Raw genomic sequence first — 9233 nt, forward strand, 5'->3', positions numbered from 1 at the left:
CTTTCTTCTGTTCTGCTTATTACTCGGTGTCCATGATCCGTCTTGGGTGAGAGAGAGATGGCTGAAGATAAGGACCTCATTGGGAATCTGGAAGGCATCACTGGCTCAGACCATGGTACCTGGGGGATGAACGTATTGAGACTGGGACTCATGGAGTCAGGGCAAAGATCAGGGAGTGTTGGTGCAAAACTGAAATCCATAGGATACAAAGAATATTAGTCAGTTAGTTAAGGGATAGAAAACATGGTTAGCACAGTTTTAGAGGGATATGGACCATGGCAAATGGGACTAGTGTAGATGGGGCATCTTGGTCTGCATGTACGAGTTGGGCCAAAGGCTATATGACTCGATGGATAAAACACAGTTATGGTGAATGGGCTACTTACAGATAGAGGAAGACACAGATCTGTTAGGTGGTGCCCCAACCTGCCACCCTGCCCTTCATTAGTCAACAAACCACCCCAACTTGGAACCGTTTGCTTGTTCCTTTATAATCGTTGGATCAGAAGCCTTGCAATACTTGTTGGTCTGTCCATTCCCCCACCACTCGCATCCCACCTGATGGTGGTAGTCACCGACCAGGGAAGTGCTGTCAGATATTTTCCTTGGTGAATGGCCACAGTGCGTCGTGTAGATGGTGCCCGGTGAAGTTCACGTTTGCAATGGTGGATTGAGTGCCTGTCAAGTGGGTTGCTTTGCCCTGGAAGGTGCTGGGCTTTGTGAGTGTTGCTGGTGCTACGTTCATCAAGGCATGTTGGAGACAGATGCTGTATCATTCACCACATCCCGCCTGCTCTTGTAGCCTCAGTGTTTATGTCATGGAATCAGTTTCCGTTGTAACAACTCCTGAGATAGTGGTGGGTCAAACTTGCGATGATGAAGATGTTAAATGTCACGGGCTGATGGTCAGACCCCTTCTTGTTGATGGTGGTCACTGCTTGATATCGGTGTGGTGAGAACATTACTTTCCACAGCCTGTGACTTGTGTTGTCTTGATGCATGCAAACCTGAGCCACTCTCGTTTGCAAAGTAGCTCATAAAGAATCAGGATGTTTTGCAAGTCCCCAGAGAACTTCACAGCTTCTGGCCTTATAAAAGAAAGACGGCCTTGGATTCTGTATGTTATTCTTCTAAGGGATGAATGGGATGCTGAGCCAGCACTCAATTGTCCATCCCCAATATCCCTTGAGAAGGTGATGGTGAGCTGCCTTCTTGAACGCCTGCAGTTGCTGAGGTGTGGGTACACCCACAAGGGTCGGGTACTTTTTGGCGCTGCCATTCCAGCGCCGCCGAATCGGCGCTGCCGTTTATAATATCTGTACTCATCAGAACCCTAACCCTAACCCTAACCTCTGTAAATACCTCCAGATAAATAAAAGTGTTCCATGCGTAATACTCCGGGATAGTGAATTCCAGAGATTCATCACCCTCATTCATCACCCTATGCCAAGGATATTGCAAGTGAGATCAGCTTTTTTTTGGTTTCCACTGGCCCACCACTGTGGCACCCTAACCCTAACCCTAACCCTAACCTTAACCCATACCCTAACCCTAACTCTAACACACCGAAACGGAGGCGCCCAAACGGCAGCGCTGAATGGTACCATTCCGGTACAATACTGTTAGGATGGAGTTCCAGGATTTGGACCCAATGATGGTGTAATGGTAATATATTGAAGATGGCATGTGGCTTGGAGCGCAACTTCCAGGTGAAGGTGGTCCCATGCATTTGCTGCCCTTCTCCTTCTCGTTGGCAGAGGCGATGGGTTTGGAAGGGGCTTTGTTTATAATTTAGAGATTCAGCAAGGAAACAAGCCCTTCAGCGTACCAAGTCCACGCCGATCATCGATCACCCTTTCGCCCTAGTTCTATGTTATCCTACTTTCTCATCCACTCCCTACACACTAGGGACGGTTTACAGAGGGTCAATTATACCTACAAACCCTCACGTCTTTGGGATGTGGGAAGAAATCGAAGCACCCAGAGGAAACCCACGTGGTCACAGAGAGAACAAGGTCAGGATTGAACCCAGATCTCAGGTCCACCAGCAGTGCCACGGTACTGCCCTGTGATGTCTGCACGGTGCCATCTGAGGAGACTATGCAAGTTGGAGATGGTACAAATGACTGAAACTGTGTGTTGGTGCTGTAATGCGTGAATGGTTGTGGATGGGATGCCTATTAAGCAGGCTGCTATGTCCTATATTGCTATTGAGGAAGTGCAGCGTAGGTTTACAAGGTTAATTCCCGGGATGGCGGGACTGTCATATGCTGAGAGAATGGAGACACGCTAGAGGCAGGAAACATGTTCCAGATGTTGGGGGAGTCCAGAACCAGGGGCCACAGTTTAAGAATAAGGAGTAAGCCATTTAGAACGGAGACGAGGAAATACAGAGAGTGGTGAGTCTGTGGAATTCAAGTTCAAGTTCAAGTGAGTTTATTGTCATGTGTCCCTGTATAGGACAATGAAATTCTCGCTTTGCTTCCGCACACAGAACCTAGTAGGCATTTACTACAAAACAGATCAGTGTGTCCATATACCATAATATAAATATATACACACATGGATAAATAAACTGATAAAGTGCAAATAACAGATAATGGGTTATTAATAATCAAAGTTTTGTCCGAGCCAGGTTTAATAGCCTGATGGCTGTGGGGAAGTAGCTATTCCTGAACCTGGTTCAGAGGGCGGTGGAGGCAGGTTCTCTGGATGCTTTCAAGAGAGAGCTAGATAGGGCTCTTAAAAATAGCGGAGTCAGGGGATATGGGGAGAAGGCAGGAACGGGATACTGATTGGGGAAGATCAGCCATGATCACATTGAATGGCGGTGCTGGCTCGAAGGGCCAAATGGCCTACTCCTGCACCTATTGTCTATTGTCTATATGGCATTGGACTGCTTGAGTGTCGTTGAAGCTGCACTCATCCAGGCAAGTGGGGAGTATTCCAGCAATTCTGATTTGACCCTTGTGACGGTGTTAAAGCTTTGTAGAGTTACTTGCTGCAGAATCCCTAGTGTGTTGTGCATATGGCTACTCCAGTTCAGCTTCTGGTCAATGGGAACCCACAGTACATTTATAGTGGGGGGACTCAGTGATGATAGTGCCAATGGATGTCAGGGGTGACTGACTGCTGGATTTTCTCTTGTTGGATATCGTCATTTCTGGCACATGTGTGTTGTGAGTGTTGCTCAGCCGAGGTTTGATGGTAGACAAAAATGCTGGAGAAACTCAGCGGGTGCAGCAACATCTATGGAGCGAAGGAAATAGACAAAGTTTCGGGCCATAGATGCTGCTGCACCCGCTGAGTTTCTCCAGCATTTTTGTCGACCTTCGATTTTCCAGCATCTGCAGTCCCTTCTTAAACAGCCGAGGTTTGATATTGTCCAGGTAATTGGGTGTGTACTGCAGAGGAGTGGTGTTGCAATAACTAAAGATGGTTGAACACTGCCCCAAAGGACTGATGGAGCTACAGTAGAGCTGAGACGACCAGCCTCCAACAATTACTAACAACTTCCTTCGCCTTAAAAAATACATAAAGTGCTGAATTAAGTAACTCAGCGGGTCAGGTAGCATCACTGAAAAACATGGATAGGTGAACATGGTTTCGGGTTAGGACCTTTTTTCAGACTAATTCTTCCTTAATTTACTTGATTCTCATACAAGGTCATAACTGATGGGAGTAAAATTAGGCCATTCGGCCCATCAAGTCTACTCTGCCATTCAAGCATGGCTGATCTAACTCTCCCTCCTAACCCCATTCTCCTGCCTTCTTCCCATAACCTTTGACACCTGTACTAATCAAGAATCTATCTATCTCTGTCTTAAAAATATCCACTGACTTGGCTTCCACAGCCTTCTGTGGCAAATAATTCCACAGATTCACCACCCTCTGAATAAAGACATTTCTCCTCATCTCCTTCCTAAAAGGACGTCCTTTAATTCTGAGGTTGTGACATCTAGTCCTAGACTCTCCCACTAGTGGAAACATCCTCTCCACATCCACTCTATCCAAGCCTTTCACTATTCGGTATACACCTTCAAATGGCCAATTTTAGGCATACTGAATTAATTTGGAAAATGTTGCCTTATGTCAACAGCGATCAAGACACCTCAGCTCCAGGATCAGGCTCTTTTGACCATGTTTCAATCGGGGCTGCAGTCGGCTGTGGAGGCCAGGCTGTGGAGAACTTTCACTTCTTTAACACCTATAGCCAGCGTCTGTGAGCAAATTGCAAGCACGTCAATGAAGGCACATCTTCTGTTGTTGTGTTGATAACAACAGCCATCACACAGGTGGGCCAGTGATTCATTTGACACCAAGTGCAGGAGTACCTCAGTGGGTCAGGCAGCATCTCTGGTATCGTTGTCTCGTTGTAGGACATTGATCATTCTTTTAATCTGGATTTTTAATTCATGTATTGTGTTTTGTTTTTTTTAATATATAATTTATGATGCTTTTATAAGAAAATACTAAGATTTTATATGTACTTTATGATATTTTTTAATATGCAATGTATTTTTATGTAATGTTGCCCCTTGTCTGGACCTCGAGTCTGTAATAAAGTTTATTATTATTATTATTATTATTGGATTTGATCTGCTCTCTGTGGCCTGGGCATAGTGAGGCAAACTTCCACGTTTGGGTAGACATCTTTGTCATTGTGCTGAAATCGGATGGTCGAGTTGAGGCTAGCCCTGGAATGGAAGTCGTCAGAACTGCACCCAGCGTGTTGTCCCAACTCTCAACCTTTCTGACCTCCCTTCATGTCACAGTATTCTCTGGATACTTTCAAGAGAGAGCTAGATAGGGCTCTTAAAGATAGCGGAGTCAGGGGATATGGGGAGAAGGCAGGAACGGGGTACTGATTGGGGATGATCAGCCATGATCACATTGAATGGCGGTGCTGGCTCGAAGGGCCGAATGGCCTACTCCTGCACCTATTGTCTATGTTGTTTATGTTGGGAAACAAAGTGGACAAAGGTCAGCATGATTGGGAAGGGCCTCAGAAGAAAGTAGGATGATGACTGATGAGCATCTTGGAAGATAGCTGAGACATGTTATCAATTAGCATTCACGGCCTACGAGCGGTGTAAATGCTTCAGCTTTGCTGTAGACACTCGTGCCCTGAGCCCACTGTCATTGAGGATGGAAGTGTGCTTGTGATCTCCTCCCACCACATCTTCAATAGAATGGGACATGTCTGCACAGCTGAGTTATTGCCTCTCTGTACATCTCCTTTAAACTCTCCATTCCCCGTTATAACTTGTACTGTCTCTATCTACATCGTGCCCATATTTACCCCCCTTAGACTTTTTCTTTGCAGTCTCGTTTCATGTTTCCTGTTTCTCGTGGCATACACTCATTCTATCTTGCCTTGCCCTATCAATTTCATGGCCTCCTCTGCTAAGTCCAAACTTCTACCAATCATCAGGCCTACCATTATTTCTGTCAATTTTAAAGCATCTTTCATTTCAAGTTCAAGTTCGTGAGTTTATTGTCATGTGTCCCTGTATAGGACAATGAAATTCTTGCTTTGCTTCAGCACACAGAACATAGTAGGCATTTACTACAGAACTGATCAGTGTGTCCATATACCATAATATAAATATATACACACATGAATAAATAAACTGATAAAGTGCAAATAACAGAAAATGGGTTATTAATAATCAGAGTTTTGTCCGAGCCAGATTTAATAGCCTGATGGCTGTGGGGAAGTAGCTATTCCTGAACCTGGTTGTTGCAGTCTTCAGGCTCCTGTACCTTCTACCTGAAGGTAGCAGGGAGATGAGTGTGTGGCCAGGATGGTGTGGGTCTTTGATGATACTGCCAGCCTTTTTGAGGCAGTGACTGTGATAAATCCCCTTGATGGAAGGAAGGTCAGAGCCGATGATGGACTGGGCAGTGTTTACTACTTTTTGTGGTCTTTTCCTCTCCAGGGCGTTCAAAATGCCGAACCAAGCCACGATGCAACCGGTCAGCATGCTCTCTACTGTGCACCTGTAGAAGTTAGAGAGAGTCTTCCTTGACAAACCGACTCTCCGTAATCTTTTCCGTAATCATTTGATCTTATCTTTAATTTCTCTGGTCAGCCACAGATGAATCATTTTTTCTTTTAGATCTTTGTGTTTAAAGGTTTTTCCCCCATTTGCTCCATTACATGTTACCCACCAAAGACAAGATCAAATCCAACCTGGCCAATCAACCCTGGTCAGGGCAGTTACCAGTAAAGTGAGACACGCTATTGTTAACATTATTATTAAATGGTATTGACAAATAACTTGAAATAAGCAGTCTGAAGAAGCATCCTGATCCGAAATGTCATCTGCCCATTTCCCTCCACAGATGCTGCCTGACCCGTTGAGTTCCTCCAGCACTCTGTGTTCTCCTCATGATTCAGGCATCTGCAGTTCCTTGTGTCTCAATTTTACAAATAATTTGCTTGCTTACACTTGGCTTGGGTTTTGTCAAGACCACTTAAGGGGCTGTCCCACTTGGGCGACCTAATCCGCGAGTTCAGGCGAGTTTGCCCTCGACTCGTACTCGCAGCATGGTCGACACGAGGTCGTAGGAGGTCTTTGTAACTCTCCTTCATGCTCGAGAGTGGTCTCCGCGTACTTGAGGTCTCAGCTAGATCGCGCGTTTTTTTCAACATTAAAAAATGCCCGCGAGTAAAAAAAGGTCGCCATGGAAAAAATCGATACTTTTTTTACTCGTAGGTTTAGCCGTAGTAGGTCGGCATGTTGGTCGTAGGTAATTGAGGGTAGTCGAAGGTAATCGTAGATTATCTTCATCATAGTCGACGGGAGGTCGAAGGAGATCAAAGGAGGTCGTCTTCACTCTCCACTATTCGGTGTCTAATTTTCCTGTAGCTAGTGTAGGTAGTCAAAGCTGGTCTTCAACATAGTCGACGGAGGTCGAAGGGGGTCTTCTACATAGTCGAAGGAGGTCTTCAACATGTCATTTTTTCAAACTCTTCTAAACTCACCAATTGGGTCGCACAAGTGGGACAGGCCCTTTACATCATATATGTTACTTTTACAAAAATCGAACTAGATTTTCTCAAACCCAGGAAAAAGGTTCTGTAATTTAATATGTATTATAAACAGCCTCTCAGTATAATAGCAAAGACTCTGTAGCTTATTTGTAATTTTTCTTAACCCAATCACATATATTTAAAGAGCAAATCCTACCTTGTCTTCTGTTGGAACCAGTTTTGCTTTTTGATGAATTCCAGGAGAAACTGGGAAAACAAACTCATCAGCACGTTTGTGAGACACAGATTAATGTGTTTCAGGCAACTTTGCGGAAATAAACTAATGGATCAAACAGGAAATGCTTCTCAGACCTATGTTGATTGAAATACTAGAACTAAAACCACAAGGTTGTTTCTGAAACATCACAGCTTCTATTGTGGCTGGATTTGAACACTAGTCTGCTGTCAGACTGAAGCTGTAAAAGTACTACATGGAAACTGGCAGAGATGCCAGATGCATGCAGCCCAGGAAAGATTCATCAATATCAGTTCACCCGTTTCTAGCATTTGCAAGTAGCGGTACTTTTTTCTCCAAATATTTCCCCGATGCACCCATTGCGTTGCAAGGTCTGCAGCTCACGCTTCAGTCTGGAGCTTTGACCACAAACCCCTGGTCAACCCTGAGCTGTTGCACCATCAGATACGCTGGCATTCAAGTGAGACGACATACTATGTTGCAAGGAATATCACTAAAATGGATGCATCGATCTCTGTTATATAGGCACTTCATCGCAAATAATTTGCAGCAGTTCCTACATTATAATAATGAGCACATTTCATAGGTACATTTGGAACAGCATGGGCAGCATACACTTATCATCTTCACATTCACTCCCATCTTGGAATCTTACATGTTCAAACCAAGTCATTTCTCACTCTTTCAGACTGTTGTGGATGTAAGCACTGCATGTCCTACTTTTCCTCTTAAGATTCACAACCTCCATTCTAACTCAGTTTCACAACCTCCTCTCTAACTCAGTTTCACAACCTCCTCTCTAACTGCTCCCCCTCTGTGCCTCCTCTTCCTTTTTATTTTCTTCTCCCCCCCACCCTCCATCAGTCTGAAGAAGGGTTTCGGCCCAAAACGTTGCCTGTTACCTTCGTTCCATAGATGCTGCTGCACCCGCTGAGTTTCTCCAGTACTTTTGTCTACTGTCCATTCCAGGTATTGGTCGAGTAACCTTTCCTATCCATGGGATTGTGTGGTTTGCAAGTTAAAATCAAGTTGTAGAGAAGAATGTTGACAGTTTTCCTTGTGAATAAGAGAGTGGATCACTGAGAAACACAGTTTGTAAGATATAAATGGACTTTGAAGAGACATTTGATGAAGTGCCTAATGTTTAAGAAGGAACTGTAGATGCTGGAAAATCGAAGGTAGACAAAATTGCTGGAGGAACTCAGCGGGTGCAGCAGCATCTATGGAGCGAAGGAAATAGGCAACATTTGGAGACCAGGGTCTCGACCCGAAACGGTGCCTATTTCCTTCGCTCCATAGATGCTGCCTCACCCGCTGAGTTTCATCAGCATTTTTGTCTACCTTTGATGAAGTGCCGCAAACTAAGACTGTTGCAAGGCATGGTGTGAAAATTGGCAAAGTGAGAAAGAAGAGAAAGCAATAATGATAGGCTGTTTATCGGACTACAGGGAAGCCTCTCGTGGTAATACTCAGCTCAGTACCAGCACCACTCCTTTTCTTAATGAAAGGGCGGTACAACAAGTCATCTGGAGGATTGGTGCATGGATCGTGACAAGGGAGCGTAGACGGAGAGAGTGGTTGAAAAAATGACACGGGATTCTGGGCTTTGGAAGTTGGAACCAGGGTACAAAAGTCAGTTTTGGCAGCAACTGGGGTATTGTGTCAAGTTCTGTCACCACACTTTGCAACCGATGTGATTGTCGGTATCCACTCTCCTGGGTAATTAAAGGGCCTGACCCACTTGGCCGTCATTTGCGCACCATTTACGTGACCTCCAAAAATGTGGTCGTCGCATTGTGATGCACGGTTAGCGTATGGGTAGCGCGGGACGGGCGCACGGAGGGGCGTGGAGTTGCGCGCTGTATCGCGTGGTGCTCCAGGATTTCGTGCTGCACGAAATTCTCGCGCGCCACCTGCGAGACGTATCGCGTGCGCATGCTGACGCATTGGCGTCGCACGCTGGTTTGCGCGTGATTTGCGCGCGATGTCGTGCTGACC

This window comes from Amblyraja radiata, chromosome 14, assembly GCF_010909765.2.
Source record: "Amblyraja radiata isolate CabotCenter1 chromosome 14, sAmbRad1.1.pri, whole genome shotgun sequence".
NCBI lineage: Eukaryota > Metazoa > Chordata > Chondrichthyes > Rajiformes > Rajidae > Amblyraja > Amblyraja radiata.